The following is a 15,494-nucleotide window of genomic DNA, read 5'->3' on the forward strand; positions in this document are numbered from 1 at the left end:
CCTGTTCTCCCACATCACACTGGTGCCCTTCAATCACCTAGTGAACCCGTGGTCAGGTGGAAGCCTATCCAACCTCTGCTAGTAAACGGAGCTGTGTCGTCGCTCACAAAGTCGAATCCGCATCGGGCTAGAGAACCCTTGAAGTCTGCTCCAAGCGATCGGAGCACTACTTCCAAGTACGAGTCCTACCCAATCAGAATCCAGGGCCTTAGAGAAAACCTCAGCGAGACACCATTCAATCTTTCATTGATTATTCCCGTATACGTGGAACACCGCAGGAACAACAGTGTCAGTTAGAGCCTGACATGAGCTACACAGTTATGTTAATTTGTACATTATGGCATTAACTTAGTGTTCCCGCCATTAGTCTGACTAGCTGCAAGTGCGAGGTGACAAGCGTGAAGGTTAACTAGATGAAAGGCGAAATAAAATATTTATTTCATGAGTGCAGCCTTGCAGATTGAAGCCTCCTGGTATACATGCCGGGCGAAGAGACCATTTATGTAAGGACTTCACGTTTTTTTATTCACAGATTCATTTCTAGGTCTCTTATAATCAGTCTCTGCATGAGATAGGTCTTAGTTACTGTGCGTGTGTCCCCGCTCTGCATGGCATGAGTAAGTGTTACAGTCCTAAGGGTCTATATGCATGGTGGTTTGCGTCGTGTCTTTGGTATTCTGACTAGTTGACGTTTTTCAAAATTTATTTTCGGCTCATCGCTATCAAAATATTCTTAAACATAGTTTGACCGAGGCTTTCCTGGAACTTGTGTCTGTTGAACACAGCGAGCCATGCGGGGCACGCTATGGTATGTGAGTTAGGGTTTTACGACGGTCTGAGTAAATTCATACGTACTTGTATGTTTAACTCTTGTCATTGGTTTTACCTAGTTGTTCTATCAGTATGTTCATGTAACTTTAACTTATCCACTAATCTATGCTCGTTCCCGCCTAGGGTAACTGCGACCCGCGTGTCTTGGCTCGAGGTTCTAGCGCGAGCGTTTTTCTAAAGCTCATTCATTCTAATTTTCGTATTTGTACTTGAAGACTGAGCCGGTTTTGGTGTCGCCGACGACGGACATTTGACCTTCGCGCCTTGCCTCGAGGAGCTCGCACCTGCGAAGAGACTGTTCCCTCCCCTTCATCCCTCCACGGCCTCCCCCTGAGCCTGCTCAGTGTTTGTTCATGACAACTTGTGGCATCGGCGACTGCCGAGCCTTCTCCGTCGTCTTGCCTCCGAGCTGGCGACATGTTCGCCAGCTGACTTAACTTGTGGTCAGCTGGGTCATATCATGAGGGCGGCGTGCAGTATGCAAGTTGTTACAATCTTAAACATAGCTTCAATCTGATCTAAATGAGCTTTTCGGCCCCGCCTGTTGATTTTCTTTTTGCATAACGAATCTCTCGAACTACGACTTCAGTAAAGGGTTCTTTGAGTTTGACGTAATTATGTGAAAATTAAGACTTGTGATCATACAGGGCCATTTCTCTCCTGTCAATTTTCATTCTTAGTATTGCCACAGGTCAACTGCTTGCGTACGTGCTGTCGTTTCCGTGCATTGTGTAAAAGTCTTGGAGACATTCGTAACTGGCACGTTGCTTCAAAAGGTTTTGTTCAGTCATGTTAAACTATGTGTGCTGGTAGTTTGCTGGAGACTTGTTCAGCACTTGAGATCGTGGCCTTAATTTCCTTGCTTTGTGTTACGTTGCTTGCGCATTGCGATGCGAGGCGTTCATTTTTGTAGGACGTACGAGCTGCACGTTGAGCTGCTGCATGATTATGATTCGCACTCGTGCGAGAAACGTAAAGTCGGGGTCTCTTGACATAATGGATTTTACTTGTCTGCAAACATTTATTTAATGAATAGTTATTGTATTGTTCTTGTCAGGTAAGATTCCGGTTACATGTTCTTTTGATGAAATAAAGGTGCTGTGGTAGAGTGCACGACTTTGCAAAATTATGATTTGGCAAGTATTGTTGTTAAAGAATAGGCTTGTTTTCCTTGTAATGTCAAAGTGTTCTAATACCATCTTGTCTAGGTCATAATTATGTAATGTATGGTTTGTAATAGTTTCGTATGAACGCACACTCTATTTATATAAAATTTGTGTAAATAATTATTCTAATTAAATGAGTTTGTATAATATCATCTTGTATACGCCTTAAATCAATCTCTAGGTTATACATTTGATCGAACCTCCAACGAAGTATCTTATTTGTCGTCAGATAATCGGTTTATGATTCACTCAAACAGTTTTTTTAGTGAATATTATATTTGGAAATGTTTTTATGTGTTAAGAATTATCTATGAGCAAGTAATGCAATGACTTATTATTTTTATGGCAGTATATAATGTTCAGAATTTAATTATGATTTGTTCTATTTGCTGTTTGTTTTTAATGTTTCTAATGGCAATAGCTGTGCTTTTGAATAATTACTTTGCTTACACGCCGACACTTACAGAACTGGCCTGGATTCCCCATTCGGCTCTCCACCTAAACGTGTAAAGAAATCAAGGGAGTTGATTCAGCTGTGAGAGTTTTCAGTCGATGAATAGCTCAGCCCCCTCCCCCCTTGGTTTCAAGTCCGCCCTAAGTCATCCTGACTGTATATGCTTGTTTGGTATTATAGATTGTTTTTTGGCGTGTTAACGCATTAAAGTGAGTACGTAACTTGGGTGACGTTTATGACCAAAGTTAAAGAGACCTTCGCATGAGGCATAATGGTATCGACCTGGTTGTTATCAATATATTTGGTATTTAGCTATATCATGTATAATTATGTTTATTCTGTCTCTCATTTTGTCATATATAACACATCCATGTTTCTAATTGTCAGTTAGAGGAATGACTAGTCTATTTTGTAATGTTACAAGGAATTTTTCTGTTAAATACATTTTACATTAATGCCTTTATGTGTTTATAAATTACTAACTGACCCGGCGAACTTTGATCCGCCTTAGAGGCAATAAATGAGCAGATTTTGGATTTTATTAATTTCAATTTTTTATCAAGATAATAAATATAAATAAAAAAATCAAGTATTTTAATGATTCTTTATTGGTCATGTATTATGGTGCATGGGTTGCACTCTTCAATGAAACACCTTGTGATAGATGACATTTTTTGTTTTATTATCAGGCGCAAAAACAAATAACGCAGATGGTCTTCCGACCCGTGAACATGCCACATATAATTGACCATGGGAAAAACATGGATATTCTAGAGTCAGACCACAAACTTTCAAGGATTGGCCTTGTGATTTGTTAATGGTCATGGCGAATGCAAGACGGATCGGAAATTGATGTCGTTTAAACTCAAACGGCATATCGGTTGGGATCATCGGAATCCTCGGAATGAGAACTTCCTCACCTTCGAATTTTCCTTTGAGTATCGTCGCGTAAATCACATTGTTCATCAATTTACTTACCACCGAACGCGTTCCGTTGCACAGTTTTGGTTGGTTTATGTTTCGAAACATAATTACTACGGAGCCAAACTTTAGTCGTAAATTGTGCGGTGAAAAGCCAGGCACATCCAAGGAGTTTAAAAATTCAATTGGATAGTTGGTGGCTTCATCTTCATTTGTTACACAGTCAATAGATTAGAATGAATGCAGTGTACCAATGATCTCATCCTGAATTATGTAGTTTAAGTCATCTAGGTCTTTATGATTTTCGATGCTGATAAAACTTTGGCCATTGCGGAGTGTTTTGCAATATAACATGTTGGTTCTTCAATAGTTTTAGATTTAACGGCAATTTTAATGCTGAATGAGCCGTACGGCATCCTTCTAACAATGTGGCTGCTATTCCAGAAGAAGCAACTGCCACCGCAATGTTGGATCTCGCATGAACAGTGGCTAAAACTACTGACATGAGGAATGTCTCACCAGTTCCACCAGGGGCATCCAGGAAATGTAAACCACCATTTCCATCATCAATTGCCTTCATTAATGTATAATAAACTTCCTTTTGTTGGGGATTCAACAGTGGTACATTCGTTTGAACTACTAAATCTAATTCCTGAAGATCATATTCACGTTCCCGTTCCAGTTCTCGATTAAATGCGTCATTCATTTCACGATTTGGCGCTGGCATTCCTAACCTGACTTATAAATTACCGCACATGAGGTAACACATGTCTTCGATCAAGACCAAAGCCCGATTATATATCTCATCATTCATCTCAAGATCGGTATTTCTTGAACTGAATATGATGTAAAATTTCTTCTGACATATTATCCTTGTATTTGTGCTCAGGTTCGATGGGTTCGATAAAAAGCATGTCGAAATGATGATAGCAAATAATGTGTGTATCTGACTTGGAGATGCAGAGATAATTCATTCAACGATTGTCGTATCCCAATGGGTATCGCTTTCTAGTAAATTGAGTTCTTCACATGCAGCACAATATGTTGGGAATATTGTACCATTAACAGTTCGTAGTGACTCAAATGACGTTGGCCCACGCATATTTACCAGCAACAACCGCAAATAGAAGCATTCATCATTCTTTGGATGAACTGTATACATACGACCAAGAGAATCAGTAGAACGCACATCTGGATAACCAGGAACCGCATCGCCTTGCTTCCGGCGTTGAAAATTCTTCGATGAAGCATTCCAAGTGTAATAACGTGGCATCTCCGAGTAAAGCAAAGTTCGTACAAATGGATCGCTTCGGCAGATCGCAAAGAAACTGGTCAATGTTGTTGCTGGAGGTGTTTCAGCACGTTGAACAACATTCGAAGCGTGAAATATACTCGTTGACCATTCTCCAGATGCACCACTAAATACACAACAGTAGGATGACGTTCGTGAGTAGGGAATGCAAATATACGCCAAATCGCTTCATTGCAGTTCACATACCGACCAACTTGATAGCGCGCAATTTCATCGTTGGTATTGGAGGTTTGGACGCCAAAAACCGCCATTCGCTGCCTTTCGTGACATATTTGCAGATGTATTTTATGGACTTTACTGAATTGCAATACTCAACGTTACAATGTGTCTTGAACGTTTTGGAAATAAGTGGCGAATATGGAACAATCCATCTGTTGTCGACCACGAACTCCATTCTTTTCACTTTAGTTGTGATAGTTTGATCATTATCATCGGATGATCGACGCCGATACAGTGGATATAACCATCGTTGTCATTGACGGTCTCCGCCGTTAATTTCCGTGGATATCGTTTGGAACATTTGCCGTCGACCATGCAAGGTGATTGGGGATTGATGGTGCCACACGGCCCATGAATCATATTTGTAATTACATCATGTAGGTCTGGATCGGCTTCGTGATCGGGAATCTCGGCACATATGATATCATCTATTTGTTCTATTTGAATTCTTTCCACTAACCAAATAAGAATGTGTGCGTGCGGCAGGCCTCGTTTTTGCCATTCGATTGAATACATCTAGCATCGAGTATCTCCAAAGACGCGTTGTTTAACAATGTAGTTCATCAGGGACGTATTTTTTGCCTGAATACACGTGCTGTGATGTTGTGACGATCACTTGATGTTTTTCCGGGAAGCAGCAATTGAACAATTTCTTTCCATTTTGGATTACAGGTAAAAATAATAAAGAGATCTGGCCGACCGTAATGACGAACATATGTCATTGCATCTTGCGCATATTCATGCATATGACACGGAAAACCTATGTATGTCGCCGGCAGAATAGTTAATCGACCAATATTAGCTACATTTCGTTCAGTAATAATTGCATCACGTAAATGGATATACTCCTCAGAACGCAGTTTGGTTTGGTTCAACCGAATGAAAGTTAAGCGCTCCGTTTCTCCACGTGCAATTTCTTGTTCTTCCTTAGTCCTTTCATTCGCAATGTTTCGAATCCTAGTTGCATTACGGCCTTGTCTGGAAAGATTTGATCGTCTTGGTCGCGGCATGGTATTGTTAATGATAATATCGGCACGATAAGCCAATAGAAACTCGAAAAAATAAAACACATTAACCAGTCAACTTAAAAATTTTACATCGTCAAATTTTCTACCATACTTAACCATAGACAACATTAAGTTGAGCTGTCAGTTGTGTTTTGCTATATACCATTTTTAACAAATGAACGACTAGACTGATGTTTTGACTGATAAATTTTTCGTTTTGCTTTCAGTTGCGTTTTGTTATACCACTTTTTTTACACGCTTTATATTAGCTTCACCTGTATGTTTGTTTGTTTGTATATTTGTAACCGACTCCTTTGGGTGCGATTTTGACCTACTTTAAACAGCCAGATTTCATTCAAACTTTGTAGATTTATCGAGGACCGATGACAATACACTAATTTGATAAGATTATTCCATTATTAAATTTGCAAAATAAGATTTTTGTCAATTTATTTAATTTCACAATATTAGGTAAGTAGGCTTTGTTCATATCGCACCAAAGACAAACTGAAAGAAAAGAGTTTGCACATTCTAAAGAAAACATTTCGCTCATGTACGAACTCTGTTCTTTGAGTTTGTCTTTGGTGCGATATAAACAAAGTCTACTAAATATTAAGACATTTAATTGAATGAAAAGTGACATTTAATTAAATGAAAAGTGAGAGTGGGTTATGATTATTGTGAACAATATACTTTCTTCATTTTATATATTTTTTAGTTTGGTTTTCTATGGAAAGCATGTTTTTTTAGTTTTTATAAAACTATTATTTATTTTCCCCTTGGGGAACAGGATAAAAAGTATCCTATGTCCGTCTCCTGGTTCTAAGCTACCTCCCTACCAATTTTCAGACAAATCGGTTCAGCCGTTCTTGAGTTATAAATAGTGTAACTAACACGACTTTCTTTTATATATAGATTTCTCCTCTGATTGTTATGGTTAGAGATTAAATACTTAGTTTAGCCTATTTATTGTTGATACCTTTTTTTTCTGATTTAACTTCGGCTGTTTTCCTGTGCAAGTGTGTTCAATTTCATGTCTCTCTTTTTCTGGTTAATTATTTACATAATTGAACATAATGGTTTTTAATTAAAATCTACTCCTGTAAATTTTAACCATATCTACTTGCATGCAGCGCGGAGTTGAGAGGCCGGTATACCTCGTGTCCAACTAGGAAATAGGATTGAAAAATAGCAGTGGCATGAATTTAGATTAATTTTATACTAATGTTTGATTAACAACCACCAACATTATTTATAATATAATTGGTATGCTTTTCATATGACAGTATAATAAATTACTTAAAAATATAAGGCCAACACTTAAATTAATATGTAAAACATTTGAAAATGGAGCACGGTAGAATCACTTTGTTTCACATACATTGGGATATATTCTGACGTTATCTGGTGACAGACCCTCCTAAAAAAAAATGTTTATTATCTTGTGGTGCCCCTTAATTCCCAGCTTGGGCATTCTGTCATTTCTTTAATCGAGGACATATTCCGACTTTACATAATTTGAGTCAATTATCAAAATTGTATAACTAAAATATTACAACATTATTTAAAATGTCTATCAAAAAAAATATTTACACGATCCCAGTGACTGAGGTTAATTAGTATAAATTTATATAAACTTTGATTTTTTGTATTAATATTGTAAATTATTTAAGTAAATTCAGCTATACTCGTGAACTATAAGAACGACACACGCCTTGTGTATTTTAGTCTAATAATCACAAGCAACCTATAGAAAATTAAAGGAAAAATGCAATATTTTGGTTTTTGTTCCATCAGTAAGCATGAGTATTTTATTAAAAGTAAGAATGTGCATTAACATATGGTAAACTTGACCTTACAGTCTCATATAAGTTCAAAATTATTAAGTGTTAACAGGTTTAACGTTTCCAGAATATTATAGAATAGATAATCGTGAAAACTGTTTTCATACACTTCTGGGCGACTAAAGAATGAGAGATGATTTTGGTGCATTAAATAAAAACAGAAATGTTATTCAATGTCGACTCATTACTTCCTTATGTACTTAATAAATAAATTATCAATTTTTTTGTTGAAAATAGTTAACTTGACAATTACCGCCGGGAATATAGGTCATTTTTTAATAATGTCACGTTCCAGAAATTTCTCGGTGTGGCCGGGTTGAGATTTCTGTCTTTCATGGCGCGAGCTGTGGGCGGGTCGCTGCGCCCGTGCGAGAAGCGGCCTCGTTTCGTCAGCGGCCGGCCGGCGGCGTGTCGTGTGCCCTCGCTGCACATTCCTCATGAGTCGCGCGGGTCATCGGCCCTCGCGAAGAGGTGGTCTGCTGGCGTAACTAGGTCGCAGCGCGGTGCTCGTTGTGCGGGCTCGGGCCCTGATTGCGAAGTTTGGGGGCGGCGACCGGGATACTCTGGATACGTCGGCGGGCCGAGAGGGTTTATAAGCAGCCGCTGGAGGTTGCTCGGGGCTCACTCAGGGGGAGGCTATGCTTCTCTCCTGTGGTAACGAGTCGGTTAGGGATGTTAGGCTCACTCAGGGGGAGGCTATGCCCCGGAACAGCACTACGTTTATGTAAAGATGGTTGGGGTCGCAGAAGTAATGTTTGAGTTGTTTTTGAATAGGCCGGACCTGAGCAGATGTTGTTAACCTTATGCTAGACGTTAAGTTTTACTTTTGATCTTAGATGATTTAGAATAATGTTTAAGTTAACTTTAAGGACTTAGAATTAGTTTTAACATTGTAAAAGTTTTTGATACCCTCTACCTGCTTGTTGATCAAAGCATTTGTAAATAATGGTCCCCTTTTATTTCATTCAATTTAACCTACTTAATTGTAAAGTAACTAATAAGACTGATTGTCAGAATGCTCTTGATTTTATTTATTTAGTTTAATTGTAAAAGTTAATACTTTTGTATGAGTTTAAGATCTCGTGCAATAAACGTACTTTCTTTAGAATTAAGTTTTAAGTCATTTAAAGTAATTCCGTCTCTCTCCAGACCTCCTGTACAGGGGGCGGAACCTATTATTTTAAGATCCCGGGTTGTGAATAGTCTTGATTACTACGTACCTTTTTTTTTATTGCCAAGCGAGTGTAGTTTTTAAGAGTTACGGATCCCCCCTCCTCGTATTATTTGGTTTAGGCTCCGAGTATGACCTTGTTACAATTTGGTGGAGTCGCCGGATATGTCCATCGCTACATTTGGTGGAGGCGCCGGGTAGGTTTTAGTACTGGTGGGAGACGGAGGTTTTAATTTTAATTTACTGTTGATTGTTTAAGTTTTTGATTTAGAAAGTTCATGCGACGTATTTGTAAGCCTATTTTGATGGGTTGAGAAATGTGGTAATTAAGATTCGTTTACTTTAAGTTTAGGTTACGTTAGTGAGAGTTAATTAAATAAGGGTTAATTAAAGAAAATTTAATTAAGAAGTTTTTGTTAAGAATTACGTTAAGGTTTAAGTCTGTGCCCAGTGTAAATAGTTAGGTGGATTTTGTTTCTGAAAAGTATTTTATTTTTAAGTAGCATGATGCGTAATCAATAATGTTATTAATTAGCGAGTTATTTTAAATCACGAGCGAGGGAACCAGATTATTGAGGTGTAAGTAAAACGAAGTGTTAACGAAGTGGTTTCAGCAGTACGAGGCAAGTGGACGCGCTGCAGAGCTGACACAAGCCCCGGTACGTGCTTCGACTTGGCGGTAGGTGCGGAACTGCATACGTTAGCAGTTGTGAGACAGTGGCAGGGTGATGAAGTCACGTTTGCGGCGCGGCCGTGAAGACGTGACCTTGACGACAGCTGTGTGGACGCCGGTGCTGGTAACGTAGATTAAGTTAGATAAGTAGAGTTTAATTCTGTATGTAACTTTGTTTTAGGACAAGAGGAAACATAGGCAAGTAAGTGTTTAGTTATAAGAGAAATTTTGTGTGTATTTTAGGCTAAGTCCGGGAGAATGATGTGTGTGTTTGTGTTAGGCTATCTGTTGAAATAATTAGTTGAAAGGAGAAAACCGCATAGGATGAAGAAATTTAGGCAGGGGGGCAGGATACCCCAGCTGCATTTGTGATTTTGGGGAGCAGGTTGCCCACGGTAAATAAGAGGTATTAAGTGGCTATCCTGTACGGGATACGATTCCACTGTGAAGTTGTTCTTGTCGGGTTAGAGAAGCACGAGGACAAGTTTTGTGATGTTTACAAGATGCCCTAGAAGAAACTGAGACTTGTGAGAAGTTGATATTTTTTTTGCAGCGGAAAATTAAGGGAAATAATTAAAAGAGGAGAAGCCTAATAGCATACAATGATGCAGTGAAGCAGAGTGTATTGAGATATATGTGTTGATGGGATTAATTATGTAATGAATAATTTATTTTAGGATATTTCAGGGATTCAGGAAACCAGTGGGAGCACGCGGCGGATGTGTTTCGTTGTGCTTCACGTATTTTTACTATTAATGGTACTGTTGTTTTGTTTACATTTTAGGAATAAAAAGATTTATTTTAGTCAGTCAGTCAATCAGTCATGAGGTTTGATCATGTCACCTAGTAAGTTTTACTAACTTTTTATTAAGTGAATTATAATTCCGGTTTTATTAATTTTGTTAATTATGTCACAATTAATTTTTGTTATGAAACTGAGAGTTTGTGTGGGCTATTGGTTGGCTGGACTTCAATGGCACAGCAGTGGCGCAGACAGATAAGAGTTTTATAGTTATTTCTTTTTTTTAATGTTTTGGGCGTTATTGACCACACCGTCTATTATTTTTTATAAGTAAAATTAGTAATGTTGAGAACAATAAGTTTAACAGAATTTATTTATTTTTCGTCATAATTATTTTTGTTTTGGCGATAATTAATTTTTTTTTTTAACTTTGAGTTTCGGATCACTAGGAGGTACACTTTAAATAGATAAGTCCTGAGAAAAGAGTGTACATTGTTTATTTGTGTGAGGGAATTAACTTCAAGGGAACAGAGAGGAATAATAAGTGTTTTATTTAGGGTAAGGGACCCTAATGTGAGGGTTTCTGTTATTGTCCAGCCAGTGGAGCTGAGCTGGGACAAGTTGAGGTGTTGTGTCCCTGGGAGAGTAGGGACGAGATAATTGTAGCGCAGACCCATAGGAGATGGGCTGGCTACATGATAAAGGGTCGGGAGAACCCTGAGTAGTATGGGGCAGGAGTTCCCTAGTGTAGTAACGAAGTGGTTATCCTGTATGGGATAAGGTACCACTTCAATAAATTTTGTTGGTGGGTGTAGAGACCCCATGTGTACGAGGTTGTTAGTGGGCCTATAGCAGATAGGCACTACAGTGAAATTTTGTTGTTGTTGTGGAGGTAAATTCCCTGGTTGTAAGTAAGAGATTGTGTTAAAGTTAGGAAGAAGGGAAATGCGAAACATTGCTGAAGTGAGCTAGTGTACTTGCCTAAGTATCAAATTGAATTTTAATAAATTAATTTATGAGAAATTTTATTCTGTTAATAAATGATAAAAAAAATAGTTGTGTGATGCAGAGGAAACATTTTTTTTTACTAATGATTTATTTTGTTGGTGCCTGGTACTTATCAGTTTTGTAAAGTAGTGTTTCAGTACCCAGTCCAGTGGAGCCCAGTAACTGACTTCATGACTTGGAAGACTGTGGATAGTGTTGCTGATGGCACTCCAGGGAGGACCTGATGGCACCACCATTTCATTCAGAGGCAGCAGAGACTGTCAGGTTGAAAGGAGAAATGAAGAGTAAGAAGACGTCTTCATCATTTCCAAGGACCACATCCCATTCAAGAAGTCTATAAGGTCATGTAAAACTTAATTTATTTATCTTGTCAATTTTTTAAAAAAACGCAGTTTAAAATTGTGTGGATTAGTAGTGTTTATTTTAGACTGGAGAAGCCGAAAACAGAAGCAGAATGGCTATAACAGTGTTTGTTTATTTTTGTCAACTAATTATCTTTTTTCAGTAGGGCGAGGCAGAATTTATTTTTAAGTTAGATTAAGTTACAAGTTTGGTGATTTCGTAGTAATAATTTATGTGTACCATTTAATAACTTTTTCAGTAGAACAATGTTAGGATTTATTTTAATGAATTGAGGAGGTAATGTTTTGTTTTTCTCTCTTGGTTATGAGGTTTTAGTGAATAATGTTAGGGTTTAGGAGTATCATAATTTTCTGAGAAATAATTAGGAGAAAACTTTATTAAATTCTTATTAACAGATTTATGTTTTAGGGTTTTGGAGCTTGAACTTTTGTTAAGAGGTGTCAGAGTGACATAAAGTGCATATTTTATTAAGTATAAAAGTTTGTATACAAAATAGCGAGAAAAAGTTTTTTTTTTTGGTTAGGCTTATAAAGTTTTCCTTGACAGTCAAATAGAATTTTCTTAATCTGTTAAGATTGTTCACTGATAAGGGATGAGTAGGCTGCCTTTCTCATTTATTATTTTATAATTTTAAAAAGTTTAGTAAACAGTTTTTATTAGAAGGTTTTCAAAATAATAATTACGTAGATAAATTATTTTGTATTCAAGTGACGAATTTTATTTTGGGGTCAGCATGGAATAGGTTTGCGATAGGGGTGGGAGCTGGCCAGTCTTTCCTTATCCTTCCTACCATGGTATCGAAATTATTAAAGCATTTCTAGAAGAAGAAAAGTTGCAGTCAAGGGTTGGACTTAGCCATCGTTACTTTGTTTCCGGCGACAGTGTGCCATGATGAACAGTGTAGGGCACAGTTATAGTAATTAAATATTTATCTTGAAAGAAGATAGTTGAGCTGTAGTATGGAAGAGCTACAGTTGTTATTCCAGGAGCTGATGTTGTAGAAGATGGCTCTGGTCAAGAAGCCAAAAGATGGATTTTCTTCTGGATGTATGTGTCATTAGTGTTTGTCTCTAGTGGGGTAGCTGGTTGGGCACCACTGAGAGATTGTCTTGGGTGGGCAGTGTGACTGCCACCTGATATAAGAAGAGTTTGGGTTGGTCGTGTGATAAGACCTGCACCCTAGTGACTTCGTATTGCATTTGCTGTGAGATGGTACTGAGAACTTTAAGCGATGTTGAAGTTAGGGAACAGCTATTAGAGATCAAGTTCCTTTCCTTGAAGTCGATCCTGTGGTTATCATTCCTACTGTGTTCCATGTTTAGGTTCTTTTTAGGGTGGGAGTATTACTTGATGATTTATTTTGTATTCTGGTTAGAATTATTTATTTATTTGGTTGGCATCCAGTACTCATCTCTGTCAGTTACGTTTTGCTAGAGCATTTAAAATAAATTTGAAAACTGGAATAAAATGTTAATAAAATCTCTTATTATTTTGTAATTAAAATAAAATTTGAAAATTGTTTTCCTTGTTGTACTTGTGTTGGAATAGGAGCCTAAAGAAAAGGCTTAGGAGTGTTCTTTGTTGTGATGTCACTGTGTTAATGTCTTGTAAATGTTGTTACAGAAGTCATCTCCATTGGATGTGATGACGACGCGACCTTCGAAGCAGAGGTTGGCGGAGAAGTGGGCTGCCCTGGCGTCCTGTTGTGTTGATGTGGCTGTGCCTTCTCTTCTCGACAACCTTTGTTCAAGAACTCGCGTCGGACATAAATCAGCTAAGAAATTTTTGTATTTATAACAGGGGACATGATACTTAATTCATTTTAAACAGAAAAAAATATTGTTACAGTAGGTTTAAATTAAAGATAAGAATCAGGGAAGAAATAATGTAAAAGATTACTTTTGTTCGCAGAGACGGACATTTAGAGAAAAATCATTGAACATTTAAAATGAATTATTGTTTTATTAGGGCCCACTTATTGTAATTTGTGGCGAAATATCGGAATGAACTTGTAAAATTGACAGTCTAAGACAGCATGTTATTAAATCCTTAATGTAACAAATTATTGTACAGAGGGTATCACAACCTTTAAGGTAGGACGCTTCGAAGTATCTAGTCCCATAGAGCATTTCCTTCAAGTTTGTACTGCTATTAATCTTTTTTATTTATCTTTGAGTTTATACACTTTTAAATTTTTAAATCACCGTTAGTCATTAACACGTAAGATTCTTTAGTTTTGTTTTTGTGCTAGCTCGATGGGGCTCGAGCTTCGTTAGCGGAGGGTAATGTCACGTTCCAGAAATTTCTCGGTGTGGCCGGGTTGAGATTTCTGTCTTTCACGGCGCGGGCTGTGGGCGGGTCGCTGCGCCCGTGCGAGAAGCGGCCTCGTTTCGTCAGCGGCCGGCCGGCGGCGTGTCGTGTGCCCTCGCTGCACATTCCTCATGAGTCGCGCGGGTCATCGGCCCTCGCGAAGAGGTGGTCTGCTGGCGTAACTAGGTCGCAGCGCGGTGCTCGTTGTGCGGGCTCGGGCCCTGATTGCGAAGTTTGGGGGCGGCGACCGGGATACTCTGGATACGTCGGCGGGCCGAGAGGCTTTATAAGCAGCCGCTGGAGGTTGCTCGGGGCTCACTCAGGGGGAGGCTATGCTTCTCTCCTGTGGTAACGAGTCGGTTAGGGATGTTAGGCTCACTCAGGGGGAGGCTATGCCCCGGAACAGCACTACGTTTATGTAAAGATGGTTGGGGTCGCAGAAGTAATGTTTGAGTTGTTTTTGAATAGGCCGGACCTGAGCAGATGTTGTTAACCTTATGCTAGATGTTAAGTTTTACTTTTGATCTTAGATAATTTAGAATAATGTTTAAGTTAAATTTAGGGACTTAGAATGAGTTTTAACATCGTAAAAGTTTTTGATACCCTCTACCTGCTTGTTGATCAAAGCATTTGTAAATAAAGGTCCCCTTTTAGTTCATTCAATTTAACCTACTTAATTGTAAAGTAACTAATAAGACTGATTGTCAGAATGCCCTTGATTTTATTTATTTAGTTTAATTGTAAAAGTTAATACTTTTGTATGAGTTTAAGATCTCGTGCAATAAACGTACTTTCTTTAGAATTAAGTTTTAACTCATTTAAAGTAATTCCGTCTCTCTCCAGACCTCCTGTACAGGGGGCGGAACCTATTATTTTAAGATCCCGGGTTGTGAATAGTCTTGATTACTACGTACCTTTTTTTTATTGCCAAGCGAGTGTAGTTTTTAAGAGTTACGGATTCCCCCCCCCCTCCTCGTATTATTTGGTTTAGGCTCCGAGTATGACCTTGTTACAATTTGGTGGAGTCGCCGGATATGTCCATCGCTACAATATTAGTCTGTGCTCATTACTTGTTCTTTATTGAAGTTTCACGCGATTGTAAAAAGTGGTAAAATTAATCTTCTACAAAGAGACAACTATTTAATGAGCATGATGTTTAAGAGTATGATGACGTATTCGTAAAATATTTGGATGACGACAAATGCTTTCAACGATTTTTAAATAAATGATACCGCATATCAAATTACAGCGCAAATATATTCATAAACATTACATTGACTGCATTATGGTAACGTATCTATATATATATATATATTACAGTCCAAAGACAAATCAGAAAATAAATTTACCACAACATTGAACAATCTTGCTAATCTAAATAAAAATATGACTGAAGGATAAGAATAAACTTAAAAACAAAAAGTTAAATAATAAAACGGTCTATGTTACATGTGAAAATATGTTGGAAATTTT

This window comes from Bacillus rossius, chromosome 6, assembly GCF_032445375.1.
Source record: "Bacillus rossius redtenbacheri isolate Brsri chromosome 6, Brsri_v3, whole genome shotgun sequence".
In the NCBI taxonomy this organism is placed as follows: domain Eukaryota; kingdom Metazoa; phylum Arthropoda; class Insecta; order Phasmatodea; family Bacillidae; genus Bacillus; species Bacillus rossius.